This window comes from Otolemur garnettii, unplaced genomic scaffold (genome assembly GCF_000181295.1).
Source record: "Otolemur garnettii isolate 467f Iridium unplaced genomic scaffold, OtoGar3 scaffold00056, whole genome shotgun sequence".
Classification (NCBI taxonomy): domain Eukaryota; kingdom Metazoa; phylum Chordata; class Mammalia; order Primates; family Galagidae; genus Otolemur; species Otolemur garnettii.
The window spans coordinates 7746699-7762257 of record NW_003852451.1 but is presented as its reverse complement, the minus strand read 5'-3'; the positions used below and the strand labels follow the sequence as shown (position 1 = coordinate 7762257).

Here is a 15559-nt window from a genome sequence, read left to right as displayed (position 1 = left end):
TATTTTTTTTTTTAAGACAGAATTTCAAGCTATCACCCTGGGTAGAGTGCTGTGGCATCAGCTCACAGCAACCTCAAACTCTTGGGCTCAAGTGATTCTCTTGCCTCAGCCTCCCAAGTAGCTGGGACTACAGGGGCCTCACCACAATGGCCGGCTATTTTGTTGTTTTAGGTGGCCCAGGCGGGGTTCGAACCCGCCAGCTTCAATGTATGTGGCTGGGGCCCTACCCACTGAGCTACAGGCGCCAGGGTCATCTGCCAGCTTTTAGCTGTAGGAAGAGCCTACAATGACAGAAGGAACATAGCAACAGGGAAAAGGGGTTTTAATGAGAAAACAAAGTAAATTAGAAATTGGCAGATTGCATGTGAAAACCCCACACTGTACCCCAGAAGTGCATTAATGTACATAGTTACCATTCAATTAAAAAAAAAAAAGAAATTAGATCCACTTTATCATCCCAATGTGGTAGGTAGACGAAGGATGGATACAGAGTGAGAGAGAACACACAAACAAAACAAAATCCAAAAAGTAACATACAAACAGCAGAAGTTAAGGAAATATTTACAAATTATTCCTCGATCCTTGACATTGGCAAATAATCTAGGTGGCTTTTTAAAAAAAAATATTAAAGGTGATTAACTTTGGGTGGTAAGTTGAAACACAGGTTTTAGGTTTCTTTTTTTCTTTTTTTGAGACGGAGCCTCAAGCTGTCCCCCTGGTAGAGTGCTGTGGCATCACAGCTCACAGCAACCTCCAACTCCTGGGCTCAAGCGAGTCTCCTGCCTCCGCCTCCCAAGTAGCTGGGACCACAGGCGCCCACCACAACGCCCGGCTATTTTTTGGTTGCAGCCATTATTATTGTTTGGCGGGCCAGGGCTGGAAATTCGAACCCACCACCTTAGGTGTATGTGGCTGGTGCCTTAGCCGATTGAGCCACAGGCGCCAAGCCAGGTTTTAGGTTTCTTAGCAAACTCTTTGTAAATTTCTGTTTCCAAAATTTCTTCAGTGAACTTAGTATTACGTTTGTAAGGAGCGGGGTTTTGTTTTTTGTTTCTTAATGAGATACGCTGAAGCTTATTTATATGCAAAAGAGGAAAGAGTCAGAGGCAAGAGCAGGAGAAGGAGCAGCTGCAAAGCCACACTGAGGGGCAGGCGGTGGGCGCGCAGGAGCCCAGGTCAGTGGCTGACATTCTCCTCTAGGGCTTTATTTTCTCTGTTAAACTGGAGGATACCAGCCAAGGAAGGAGAGGGTGGGCCTGGTGTGAGGGGTTCAGACTGGGGAGTTGAGAGGAGGGCTGAAATGCAGGTGTCGGCATTCCACACCACTCCCACACGTCCCCCTGGCCACACCCCCACCCTGGAGGAACCAGGGCTCTTCTGGCACCCGTCTAGATTGTCCTAGCTTGTTTCCTCAGTCTGGACAAAGTTCCCAGGGGCAGTGTTGCTTATTCAGAAGCTGTCCTCCTCCTTCCTCCTATAAAAATTAATTTTCCAAAATAAAAGAATAATTTTCCTATTAGTCCCTATGTGACCCCACTTCAAGCCAACATGGTTATTAGCCCCTGTAATGGCAATCACCACGTGAATTAACTCACCACATATGTTGACAGTGAATAATAACTAACACTATTTCTTCCTACTGATGGAAAGTAGGAAGAAAGCTATATTTTAATAGAAGACTTCTACAATTATGTGCTTTAATCAAGAGGTGAGCATTTCCAGCTCTTGGCACTTGGAGGAGAGAGTCATTTTTTTGCAGTGGAAAAGGAAAAGTTGTCCCAGTTTTCTTCAAACCACCGTCTATGTGATGATCCAGCTTGTCTCCATGTGATGCCAGCCACACTAAGGTGGATTCTAAGTGCTCATCTGTATAGACAAATTTAATCTAACAGAAAGATAAACCATGGCATAAGAAAAGAAGATTATATTCATCAAAAATATCTTTCAACAACCAGGAAAAAACAGAAGTCTTTGAAGAAACACAAAGACTGAGAAAGTTCACTAGCAGCAGGTTCTCACTAAAGGAAATTCTTAAGGATGTACTTCAGGAAAAAGGGATATTATCCCAGATGGAAGGAATGAGATATAAAAATATATTAAAGCAAAGCCAGGGAGAAATACACAGATAAATCTAAAGAAACATTGATATGTAAAATGAGAAGAATGAGATAATAAAAATAGTCATCATTATATTCTTGGGGAGTCATAAAAAACAAGACAGAATTAAACTGCACAATAACAATAACCCATATTAGAAGGGAATAATGAAAACTGAAGCATTTTAAGGACCTAGTCTTATTAGATGATAGGATGTATATATTAACTTTATTCTTTGATAAATTAACCATGTATATTAAACTCTATTATGGCCATGAAAAGACTAGAAATAGAGTGCCTAATTTTAAACTACTATGGGAAACAGTAAAATAAGAAAAACTAACCAATAAATCCAAAAGGATAAAAGAAAGGAAAGAGAAAGGGACATGGAAATGCTACGACAAGTAAAAATCGCAAAATAATATAACACTATGGGAGCTGTGAAGCCAAATGTACAAGTAATTTCAGTAAGTATATACAGATTCGATTCTCCAAATAAAACATAGTGATTAACAGACATTTTCTAAGACACAGATCAAAAATATATGAAAACAGAAACATTAAAAGGAAAGGAATACACATATGCAGGCGAATGCCAGGCAAAAGCAAACCATTGTGATTGAGGCAAATAGACTTTAAAGCAAAAAGCATTGCTATTGGTAAAGAGAATCACTTATAGTAACAACAGGTTTAATTTGCCACAAGTTTAAATAATTCTAAATTGTTATGCACCTAATCACAAGGTCTCAAAATAGAAAGCATGTAAAAATAGGTAAATCTACCCCTAATACAATAAATTTTCATATAACACTCTCAGAAATTGAGAGCCCATTGAATTAGCTGAAAAGTTTCTGCATAGCAAAAGAAATAATCAAAAGAATGAGAGACAATATTCACAAACTGCATATCCAACAAAGAACTACTATCTGGAATCTATAAGGAACTCAAACAATTGAGTAAAGAAAAACAAACAACTCCATGAAAAAGTGAGCAAAGGACATGAACAGGCATTTTTCAAAATAAGATATATAACATAGCAAGAAACACATGAAAAAATGCTCACTATTGCTAATCATTATGGATGTGCAAATTAAAACCATGGTGAGATACCATATTACGCTAATTAGAATGGTCATTATTAAAAAGTAAAAAAAAAATAGATATTGGCAGAGACATAGTAAAAAGGAATTTGATCAAGCTAAAAAAGGGAATGCTTAGAACTGTTGGTGGGAATCTAAGTTAGTACAACCTCTATGGAAATCAGTATGAAGATTTATCGAAGAATTGAAAGTAAATATACCATTCTATCCTATCCACTACTGGACTGTATCTATCCAAAGGAAAATAAATCATTGTATCAAAAGGATATTGGCACTGGCATGTTTATGGCAGCACAATTCATAATCACAAAGGTACAAAATCAACCTAAGTGCCCATAAACCAATGAGCAGATAGATAAAGTGGTACATATATCATGTGCTACTTACAGTTGAGTAGCTGAGTAGTACTCCATATATTACACTGGGAAGTACTACTTAGTCCTAAGAAAAAAGTGAAATTATGTCTTTTGCAGTAACTTGAAATGGTCCTAGAGACCATTAACTTAAGTGAAGTATCTCAGGAGCAGAAAAATAAATGCCACACGTTCTCACTTATAAGTGAGAGCTAAGCCATGCTATGCAAGGACACCAGAGTGGTATAATGGACACTGGAGACTTAAACGGGGAGGGAAGAGGAGGGAGTGAGGGATGAAATATTACCTATGGGACACAATGTACACTATTTGGGCAATTAGTACACTGAAAGTTCAGTCTTCACCACTCTACAATATATACATTAATGGAACTCAACTTGTGTCCTCTAAATCTATTGAAATAAAAGAACTCCAGGGTGGTCCTGGTGGCTCAAAGGACTAGGGCGCCAGCCCCATATGCTGGAGGTGGCAGGTTCAAACCCAGCCTTGGCCAAAAACTGCAAAAAAAGAACTCCAAAGCTTAAAACACACCAAATAATAATAATAATAATAATGATGATGAAAGAAAGAGAGAGAGAAAGAAAGAACAAAGAAAGGAAGGGAGGGAGAGAGGGAAGGAGGGAAGAAAGAAGGAGAAAGAAAGAGAGAGAGGAAGGAAGGAAAGAAAAAATGAAAAGAAAGAAAGATTGGGAGTTCAAGCGTTCAAAAAGATCAGTAAAGACACAGAATATTTGAAAACAATGAAAAAAGTTTGACCTAGCAAGCAGATAGAACATTTGCCTCTAATAGCTACTTAGAATATTTATAAAAACTGACCATATGCTGTGCCATAAAACAAGTTTCAATACATTTAACAGAACTGGTATCATACAGAACACATTCTAGAACATTGTAAGTAAAAGTCAGTAACAAAGATAACTAAAATCACCATACAGTAAAAGATAATGGTGATTTTAGTTAAATTGCCATTAAGAAATTTTTTGAGGCTCAGCGCCTGTGGCTCAAGTGGCTAAGGCGCCAGCCATGTACACCCAAGGTGGCAGGTTCGAATCCAGCCCGGGCCCGCAACCAATGTTGTGGCGGGCGCCTGTGGTCCCAGCTACTTGGGAGGCAGAGGCAGGAGACTCGCTTGAGCCCAGGAGTTGGAGGTTGCTGTGAGCTGAGATGCCACAGCACTCTACCCAGGGGAACAGCTTGAGGCTCCTGTCTCAAAAAAAAAAAAAAGAAAATTTTTGAAATTAAGCAACTCTTCTAACTAATGTAATGATCAAGAAAATTTAAATGGTGCTGGGAGAACTGGCTACCAACCTATGGAAGACTGAAACTGGACTCACACCTCTCATCACTAACAAAAATTGATTCTCACTGGGTAAAAGATTTAAATTTAAGACATGAAACTATTAAAATTCTAGAAGAGAGTGCAGGGAAAACGCTTGAAGATATTGACCTGGGTAAATATTTTATGAGGAAGACCCCCCTGGAAGTTCAAGCAACATCAAAAATAAATTACTGGGATTTGCTCAAGCTAAAAAGCTATGCACAGCTAAGGGCACTACAACCAAAGCAAACAGACAACCTTTGGAATGGGAAAAGATTTTTGCATGTTATGATTCCCACAGAGATCTGATAACTAGAATCTACAGAGAACTCAAATTATTCAACAAGAAAAGAACAAACAACCCCATTTCTTTGGCAGCAAGAGACTTGAACAGAAACTTCTCTGAAGATGACACCTGAAAAAATGTTCATCATCCTTAATCATCAGAGAAATGCAAATCAAATTCACTTTGAGATATCACCTAACCCCAGTAAGAATAGCCCACATCACAGTTCTAAAACTGCAGCTGCTGGCGTGGATGTGGGGAGAAGGGAACACTTTTACAGTGCTGGTGAGATTGCAAATACAACGTTTACAGAAAGAAGTATGGAGATCCTTAAGGAATTAAAAGTTGACCTTCCATTTGATCCTGCAATTTCATTACTAGGTATTTACCCAGAAGAACAAAAATCATTTTACCACAAAGACATTTGCACCAGAATGTTTATTGCAGCCCAATAATTGCCAAGTTGTGGAAGCAGCCCATCAATCCAGGAATGGATTAACAAATTGTGGTATATGTATACCATGAAATACTATTCAGCCATTTAAAAAGATGGAGACTTTACATCTTTTGTGTTTACGTGAATGGAGTTGGAACATATTTTCTTATTAAAGTATCTCAAGAATGCAGAGAAAAAGTATCCAATGTACTCAATACTATTATGAAACCATTATATAAGCACTTACACATTTATATGAATGACAAAACCCAAATATAGTCTAGCAAGAGGGAGGGGAGAGGAGGGAGAAGGGGGGAGGGGGGAGGGCAAGCGGAGGGAGGACGGAGGGCATTTGGTAAGATGTCACCTAAGGTGCACAATGTAAGGGTACATTTCAAAATAACTAAGAGTTAATTGTAAATGTCTTACCACAAAAAAATAAGTGAAGAGATGGCTATGTTAAACAGTTTGACTTAAGTGTTCCACATTGTACATCAAATCATCACATTGTACCCCATAAATGTAAACAGTTATGATTTAATAAAAAATCAAATTAAAAAATAAAATAAAAGGGAGTGTGGTAATAAAAAGAAAACACTACATATCAAAATTTTCAGGATGCAGCTAAAACAGAACATGTATGGGAATTCGTGCCCTTGAACAATTAGATTAGTGAAGAAGAAAGGCTGAAAATGAATAAGGTAAGCCTAGCTCTCCAGAAGTCAGAAAAAGAACTGTGAAATAAACTTCAATTCAGCAGAAAAAATGAAAATAATAAAGATAAGAAAATGTTACAAAACTAAAAAGAAGCATACAGTCGAGGAGAACAAGGCGAGACGTTTGGGAAGACGGATACAGTGACAAACTTCTGAATATAACTGAGGGAAAAAAAGAGAAATCAGAAACACAACAAGGGATGTAGCCAGAGGAGTGTCCACTCTGAGCCACTTGGTCACCGTGTGCTCTCCTCCTTGCCCCACAACTTTACTCTGATACTAGAGCATCGGACACTGCTCTAGAGGAGGCTGACACTGCCTCCTCTGGGAAACCATCTTATGTTCATAATGAAGTTTTTCTTCAATAAAATCCGTCTGAGATAGTTTCAACATCTGTGTCATCGTGGTATTGGTAACTATTGTGTCACTAGAGTGCTGCTTTCCTGTTTCTTGGCAGGGTGAGTGGCTCTGGGGGGAGTAACCTGGACACTCTGGGTGTCAAGTTGCCCATCTTGATGTTGCTTGATGTTGGGTGTTCTGATCATTGAACCGCCTAAAGGTGCTAAGCAGCCCACACCACCCCACAGGGCAAGCCTCCTTCTGATCCGGTTAATAACAGCTCTCTCTGGCCAGACATGTCTATCTTCTCATGAGGTTTTTGAAGTGGGAAAGTCACAGAATTAAGGTAATTTGTTCTTCCCCTTCAAAGAGTGTCAAATATAAGGAAAAAAAACTATGAAGAAAAACCAACCTTAAATTCTCCCAGGCTTCTTAAGTCTGAAACACATATTCCTCAAAGAAAAGCCTTCTGGTCTTCGGCATGTGTAACAGTGGAAATGTGGACTCTGGCAGGCCCTTTGCTGTAGAGCTATCTGTTATGTCATAGCCAGTTGTCCCAGTGCACATGAAGTCATCTGGGCCCGAGCAGATGAAGCTCTTTGCTAAGAAGGGCGAGTCATTCCTGGAGCTATGGAATATTGTTTTGGCAAAATGCAAGTGGCTATATGTTGTCACCCTCAGGAAACCTTCCAACTCCTCCTTCATCCAGTTCATCGCAAGCACGCCATTCCTCAGACACACTCAGCCTCTTTTCCTGGAAGTTCTCTGTGGGCACACTCTTCTGCTGGAAGGGGTACCCCCCCTCCCAACTGAACAGAGAGGTGTCAAGGTGACTTGACCTCCAGCAAAGAATGTCTGTCCCTCTGTGCAGTGTGATAATGTAAGGGCTCCAGCCCTGGCCATCAGAAGTGCTGATGGTGACACTGATGGATTCAAGTCGTTCTCAGAAGGGGTCCAGGACATAGCAGCCTTTTCCAAGCAGCGGGGCCTCCATGTGTCTGTATTTCAGAGCAAACTTGTCAAAGAAAATGGAGAAACAGGCCTTAGAAATAAGTCAGTACCCATTCCAAGATTCTGTTCAGCTGTTGTGCTCCCTGTTCTGCCCTTGCTGATGGTTCAGCTGAGAAGCTTGCCGCAGGCAGCCTCAGCTCAGAGGTGAGGCATGTCTAGGGAGTTTGCTTTTCAGTTGGGCAAACTATTATAAAATGGCCCCTTTTAGAGAATGATAGGATTTTGTACCTGGAAGGAATCTCAGCAATCAACTACTCTATTGCCCTACTTTCATTTCATTGATGAAATAAAAATGATAGTCTTGCACAAGGTCTCACAGCAATCCAATTGCCACGTAGGAGCAGCGCTGAGGTCTTCAGAGGACACAGGACTCTTTCTTACCTCAGCTGTAGACACTCTACAGTTTCTGGTTGAGTCTGATTTCAAAATTTATTCCAAATGTTTTAATTTTATAGGGAGATACCTAAAAACAATCCAAACCTTTGTATACTTATCTATATTTCCCTGCTTCTATGGAGCAAATAACTCTAGCTATCAAAATTTGAAGAATGCCTAATGTAACCCTATTCAACTAAACCAAAGGATTTCAGACTTTGAGATACTTCAGCATTTCAGACTGAGTCAAGTTTGAGTTTAGTGCCATTAAGAAACATGCTGTGTTTTTCATCTCCTTTGGTTTATTTGGAGCCTAAAATTTAGTCATAATCTAGTCATTTTTCTAACAGGGATCGATCGAATCATCATGGTAAAAATGGGATTAGCGTGTCAGTCATGCTGATGACATTCTAGGCCAAGAGAGGAGATATGTTACTAGATAGGATGTATGTTCAACCTAAAGCAGACATTCACATACACAGCAAAGGCAGGTCTGGGCTTTGTGTGTTTCCATGAAGCATTCACTGATCAATACCTATACTAACAGGAAGATAGGTTTCCTATTTCTTAGAGAATATGTTATTTAGATGCCAACTAGTCATCAAGTAAAATCTTTTACTGAATCTATATTGTGGACCCACTTTTAGGGGTATTGGTACTATGCACCTGTGCTGGATTAATGATGGGTCCCAAAAGATCCATTCAGCCAGAACCTGTCATTGAAGGTTCATTGAAGGTTCAAAGAAGGGTCATTGAAAAAGAAATTAATTTAAGGATCTTGAGATGAAGAGATAATCCAATTTAATCAGTATTAATAAAACATTAATCAATTTTATATCAGAAATGAAGTGTTTTTAGATTGCAATTTCACTTAAGTACAATAAAGAAAAGAAAGCAAAGCAAATGGATGGGAGTGGTGGGTAAGAAAATAGTATTGAGAAGGGAGTGAGGAAGGAGCCACATGACCATCCCCCTAAGGACACTGGGCAAGTGTCCTCAGCCCAGGGAAAGGGCAGTGTAAAGAACTGAGGGGTAGGCAGGGAGTCTGTCAAGCATCATGGAGGATGATGTGGTTTGAAGGAAGAGGGCCTACCAGTCTACTGTAAGGACTCTAGCTTTTATTCTGAGCAAAGTGAGAGGCCACCAAAGGTTTTGAGAAGATAAGTGGCACCATCTATCCTATACTTTAACATTCTCACAACTAAAGTGGGGTTCTCTGTGCCAGGTGGGAGCTGCAGCAAGCTCCCATGGGAAGTGGTAATGGTCTGTTTTTTAAGTAAATTCATCTTTTTTTTTTTTTTTGCTTTAAGAACAAAGGGTAACACACAAACTGACTTATTATGCAGATTTTTTATTATTCTGATGTAATAATAGCACCCAAACAATAATCTAAATTAATAACTACAAACCTAATAGAGAAGATTTACTACTGCCATAGTGGGGATGTTTGTCCCCCCAAAACTCATGCTGAAATGTGACCCCTTATGTCAGAGGTGGAGCATTTATAGAAGGTGTTTTGGTTACAAGGTGGATTACCCAGGAATGACCTGGTGCCACCCTCTAGGTAATGAGTAAAATCTATCTCTACCATTGCCCAAGAGATCTGGTTGCTAAAAATAGCATGGCACCTGCCTCTTCTTTCTCTTGCCTCCTCTGTTGCCATGTGATCTCTGCACATGCTGGCTCCACTTCACCTTTCACCATGAGTGGCAGCAGCCTGAAGCCCTCCCCAGAGGCAGCTACTGGCACCAGGCTTCTTGTACAGCCTGCAGGACTGTGAGGTAAGTGAACCTCTTCTCTTTATCCATTACCCAGCCTGAGGTATTCCACTGTAGCAAAATAAGAAAACTAAAGCAAGTACTTTCCAGAATAGATCATTACTATGAAACAGAGGTTTGAGACTTTGAATAAAGAAAGTTCGTCATGGAAACTGTAAGTTTTTAGTTTTAAACATTTTATGGGGAGAATTTCAATAGTATAATAGTATATAATTTCACTGGTATAATTACAATGAAATAATGAACCAATCAGCCAGCTTCAATAATTGTCAGCATGTGACAGTCTTATTCCATACATCCTCCCCACTTTACACCATCCCACCCACACTGAAGCAAATCTGGACACCCTATAATTTCATCCAAATACCTCAGTATGTGTTGCAAAAAGATTAGGAGTTTTCTGGGGGTTGGGAGTTTAACATAACCACAATGCTGTCAACACATCTAAAAGTTAAACATTCTTTAATACCACAGTCACTGTTTGAATTGAGAACATTCTCTACAAGGAATTCAAAATATTTTACTTTAATACACTGTTAAATTAAAATTTATATAAGCATTACATACAAGCATAAATATATACTGAAGTAAAATGTAAACTTTGCATGCACTTTTTGTTTTTTTTTTTTTTGCTTTTTAAAAATCTCTTCATTAGAGATGCAGACTCTTATGTACTTATGTTAAATTCTATGTATGAATTTAGAATTTAACATAAGTACATAAATGTGGTAATATACACTCTGTTTGGGCAGAGAGGGGAACTTTTCATTTTCCTTAAGCCCTTTTTACCAATGTACATGTACACTGATCAGCCCTCAATCTAGAATCTGTCACTCTAATTTTCTCTCCAAGTTTTTACTGCTTTTCTAGGAAGTGAGTAAACTGTGGTGAAGAATAAACAAAATCCCTGTGCTATTTGAGCTTGTGCTGTAGGAGTCCATGTACTTACACATATAAACATGTAATCGGGGGGGGGGTCGGGGACAAGGTGGCCAACTGGAGCCAGCTTTCCACAGAGGCTCCTGTCCAGAAGGAGAGTTAAAGGATAGAAGTTTAGCAAAGTAAGCTGATGGTTTGGAGCTGAGCCAAGAGAGAAGGTTGAAGAACTCACATTAACTCTACTGAGGTGAGCTGCAGCCCCAAGGATACAAACAATAGGTACAAAATCCATTGCCAAGCAGATGGGAGTCCCCTCCCCCATGAGAATGGCTTGCAATATACTTTCTATAACCAAGCAAGCAGAGTTCAAACATCCTCCCATTTTATCCCATGGGAGAGACCCTTTAAAACACAGACCTTCCTCCCCTACTAGGGTGCCTAGGCACCCTCCTGCTAGGCATAAAACTTTATAAAACTGTATATATTCTCTACCTAGAATCCTTAACTCCCAGAACTCCTCTCCACTCTCTCCCCGACGTCTGGAAGCCTGTCCCCCATGGGGTCCAGATTCTTGGGCATTTTCTCAAGAGGTGTGGACAGGGCATGGGTTATTATAGGTCTGTATTGATTCTGTGGCACAAGGGTAAGGAGAAGACAGTAGACTGAAGGAACCATATGGGAAAGGGAGAGGGGTGCCCTGTGGCACAGAGCAGCAGCGGCAGCAGCAGGGACAAAAGGGCTCACATGCCTGAGGATATTTTGGAGAGATACTCTGGGCAACCAGAGAAAGATGGGCATCTTCTCTGGTGGCAGACACTGGCAGAACAGATCCGGGGCAGTAATACAGGCCCCATGAGTAAAGGGTATGCCTCAGGTAGTACTAGCGGTGGGGGGGCATGATGGGATGGAGAATAGAAGACACATGAGCAGAGATGGCATACTCCCAGGGTGGGGCTGAGCCAGAGGACTGCTTTAGTGAGCCTAAGAAGCACCTGGCCCTCAGGGGATCATAGCTGAGACAGAGGCAGGCAGGCAGAGGCTGTAACTTAAAGCTAAGTGTGAGGTCTAACCGCGCCCACCCCAACACACACTGCAGCCAAGACAGACATGCTGGCTCTGGCAGCAGCACAGACTGGGGCTGAGTTGCAGGTTCTGTGAACTCAAACAGCATCTGATCCTCAGGAGAATATAACCGGGACAGAAACAAATTCTGCAAAATTGTTCTGTCAGCAACATCAATCAGGGGCAGGGCTGGATCTAAGTGAACCACCCCAGCCTCCATTAAGTACCTGAGGTTGTCAGGCCTCACCTCCCCCTGACAGATAGTGGCAGAGAGTAGAGGCCTGGCCAAGGAGAAATAGATCTTCCTGTGACTGAGGCAGGTGCAAACCCCTGGAGCACCTGCTCATTGGAGGGGACTGGGTCACAGCCCTGCACAGTTACAGTGACTGGGTTCAAGGAGGGAAAGGAGGCATCAACCTTCCCAGACTAATTAATTTGCTGCAGGTGGTCCTTCTGACTCCACAGAGCACCAGAATGAGTCATACTTGAGCTGCTAGCAGACCCCTGATGCCTAGTTGCCAGAGACCTTTTGAACTCTCCCACTTGAGATCAGGTGCTGACCGGGACAATTGATTTGGATCTCTTGGACTGGACCAATCACCTGAGGAAAGTGGTACCCTGGGTGTGTGGTACCCTGGGTGTGTGGTTGTGGGAATATTTGATTTTCCTTTTCTAGTTGTTGCCCGTGGAGGGTAGGGTGATTTAATTGCTGATATTTCTCCACAGCTGAGACTTCAACCCAGAGTAACTGATTCACTAGGGTAGGAAAGAGACCAGCTGAAAATAAGACAGAGCCACTTAGTCCCACCACACCAAGTAAGTCCCTAGTGTCTCAGGCCATAGCACTGAACAGGTCCTTTGCAAAGCTCTAGGGGAAAAGGTACAGTCACCAGTCTGAGCTCTTGAGCAAAGGCTGGTTAATCACTACTCCAGGAGCCCCCCAACACAACTTCACCTTATCTGCTCATCTAGCCAAATGGTGTAAAATAATCATGGGGCAGAATCAGCAGAAAAACTCCAGTAACACCCCAAGGAATGATATGGCAGACACAACTGAAGATAAACAAATGGCTGAGATGTCAGAAATTGAATTCAGAATTTGGATTGCAAATAAGATTATAGAATGGAGGTAAAGTTGGAATTAGAAATTCAAGGAGCATTTCAAAAGTTGTCTCAAGAATTCAATGAATTCAAAGACGAAAATCACCAAAGATTTTGACACATTGAGACAAGAATTTGCAGCCCTCCAAGATCTGAGAAATACAGTAGAATCCCTCAGTAACAGAATGGAGCAAGCAGAAGAAAGGATTTCTGACATTGAAGACAAAGCTTTTGAACACTCCCAAATTCTCAGTGAGGAAGAGAAATGGAGAGCAAAAATGGATCATTCTCTCAGAGAGCTCTGGGATAATTCAAAGAAAACTAATATTAGCCTTATAGAAATCCTTGAAGGTGACAAAGTTGCTTTGCAAGGCCCAGAAGCTCTTCGTGAGATTATGAAGGAGAACTTTCCAGATATGCCAAGAGATTCTGAAATTCAGATAGTAGATAGTTTCAGAACCCCAGCATGACTCAACCCAAATAAGACATCCCCCAGGCACATCATAATCAACTTCACTAAAGTTAATATGAAGGAGAAAATTCTGAAAGCAGCCAGACATAAGAAAACCATAACCTATAAGGGGAAGAACATTAGAATGACTGCAGATCTCTCCGCTGAAACCTTTCAAGCTAGAAGAGGGTGGTCATCGACTTTTAATCTCCTAAAATGAAATAACTTTCAACCCAGGATCCTGTATCCAGTGAAACTGACTTTCATGTATGATGGAGAAGTTAAATACTTTAATGACATTCACATGTTGAAGAAATTTGCCATAACTAAACCAGCTCTTCAGGATATTCTCAGACCTATACTCCATAATGACCAGCTGCTCTGTATGTTACCCATATGGTGGCCACCAGTCATTTTGCATTCCTTAAAACCCACAGAATAGGGCCAAAGATGGTGGTTCACACCTGTAATCCTAGCACTCTGGGAGGCCGAGGTGGGTGGATTGCCTGAACTCAGGAGTTCAAGACCAGGCTGAGCAACAGTGAGACCCCATCTCTAAAAAATAACCAGTTTTGTGGCAGGCACCTGTATTCCCAGTTCCTTGGCAGGCTGAGGCAAGAGGATCACTTGAACCTAAGAAGATTTTGAGGTTGCTGTGAGTTGTGATGCCACAGCACTCTACCAACAGCAACAAAGCCAGACTCTTGTCTCAAACAAACAAATAAACAAAAGCCATAGAATGTACCACACCAAGAGTGAGCCCTAAAGTAAAGGAAGTTTGATAATGATATGTCAAGGAAGATTCATCAATTATACAAGTGTACCACTCTGGTGCCAGATGTTGATAGTTGAGAAAGCTCTGGGGCTGGGGGGTTGTATGCAAATGGAAACCCCATACTTTCTCCTCAATTTTGCTTTGAATCTAAAACTGCTCTAAAATATCAGTCAGACACAGTGGCTTATACTTGTAATCCCAGCACTTGGGGAGGCTGAGGCAGAAGGATCACTTGAGTCCAGGAATTAGAGGCTGTGGTGAGCTATGATAAGACCACTGTACTCCAGCCTGGGAAACAGGGTAAGACCCTGTCTTGATTAAAAAAAGAGAGAGAGACCCTGCCTCAATTAAAAATATATGTATATTATGGAGAACCCTCAAAGAACGTAAGCTAGATCTCCCATTTGATCCTGCAATCCCATTACTGGGCATCTACCCAGAAGGAAAAAAATCCTTTTATCATAAGGACACTTGTACTAGACTGTTTACTGCAGCTCAATTTACAATCACCAAAATGTAGAAACAGCTTAAATGCCCACCAACCCAGATATGGATTAACAAGGTGTGGTATATGTACACCATGGAATACTATTCAGCCACTAAAAAAATGGAGACTTTACAGCCTTTGTATTAACCTGGATGGAAGTAGAACATATTATTCTTGGTAAAGTATCCCAAGAATGGAGAAGCATGAATCCTATGTACTCAATTTTGATATGAGGACAATTAATGACAGTTAATGACATGGTAGGGGTGGGGGAAGGAAAGAGCAGAGAGAGAAAGAAGGAGGGAGAGGTGGGGAAAGGAAGATCAGAGAGACAGAAGGAGGCAGGTGGGTGGGGTCTTGGTGTGTGCCATATCTTTTGGGGGCAAAACATGATTGGAAGAGGGACTTTACCCAACAAATGCAATCAGTATAACCTAGTTTCTTGTACCCTCAGTGAATCCCCAACAATACAAAATATTTGCTTCAGTTCGAGGAATTTTTCTTTTTTTATAAGTATAATAGTTACTCTTCCTCCACTGGTTCCTTTTTCTCTCTCTGTTCCTGTATTCACAGGTCACGGTTTTAGGATCTATCACCCAAGTCTCTTATATTTTCCACTTACTTTCCTCTTTTTATCTTTACTCTCTATCAAGGTACTTCTTCCCTTTGATTTTTTCAGGACATTTAGATCACCATGACGATCTTCTTCTCCTTCAATTAATCCACTGTATTGCATTCAGTCAGGAAATCATGATCTTTAGCTCCAGAAAGTCTTTTTTTGCTACATTTGAATTCCTTCAATGCTCTTGTTTTCATTCAGATTGTCCCGTGTCTCCCTGCACAGCCCTGCCTACTCAGCCTCATCTCCCTCTCCTCTGCACAGCCCTTGAAAAAAGCTGTTGTTTGGCTCGGTGCCTGTGGCTCAAGCAGCTAAGGCGCCAGCCACATACACCTAAGGTGGCGGGTTCGAATCC

General features: G+C 41.1%; 1 pseudogene; it reads left to right on the top strand.

The window, feature by feature from the left end:
• Nucleotides 1-7231: 7231 nt before the first annotated feature.
• LOC100940947 overlaps nucleotides 7232-15559 on the top strand; it is an 11574-nt pseudogene continuing 3246 nt past the window's right edge.